Genomic DNA, 672 nt, shown 5'->3' on the forward strand with positions numbered 1-672 from the left:
TAGGGTGTGTGGTGGACTTGCTGACCCTCCCCCAGCCCTGGCTCATTACTGCTGGAAGCCCTGCCTGGCCCATGACAAAGGCTGCTCCAGCACAGGCTCCTGCATGACACAAAACCTGGGTTGTCCTGAAGACCATGAGGAGGGCCATGGGTAGCCCAGGGTGGCTCTGCCCAGGGAAGGGTCTCAGCTGCTGGCCTTCCTCTCCTATAGCCCAGGAGCCCTTGGGACTGACCTTCCAGAAGCATGTACGGCACTGCCATGTTCCCAACACCAAGGAAGAGAAAGAGATACATGGTAAGGGGCCTTGAGATGGTGGTACAGTTTGAGGAGGAGACAGAGGCTGAGATCCCATCTTCCTGCTCAGTGGGAGAGGGGAGGCATGGGCTGGATGACGAGGACAGAGCTGGGTGTCCTGGCTGGATCACAAGGACAGAGCACGGTGTCCACAGCTGCCCATGCAGGAAGGCTCTACTCCACCTCCTTGAGGTATGATCTGTGAGCCTCAGGCAGCTGTGGAGTCCAGGCCAGGACTGAGCTGACAAGGGGAGGAGAGTGGATGGGGTCCTCTCCCTTCAGGGGCAGAAGAGGAAGCCGCTGATGCCAGGGCTGGACAGGAACATGGATACCAAGGCTGGGCTGGAGGCTCCGGGAACAGAGAAGGCAGCATTGGGT

This window comes from Dipodomys ordii, unplaced genomic scaffold (assembly GCF_000151885.1).
Source record: "Dipodomys ordii isolate 6190 unplaced genomic scaffold, Dord_2.0 Scaffold2, whole genome shotgun sequence".
NCBI lineage: Eukaryota > Metazoa > Chordata > Mammalia > Rodentia > Heteromyidae > Dipodomys > Dipodomys ordii.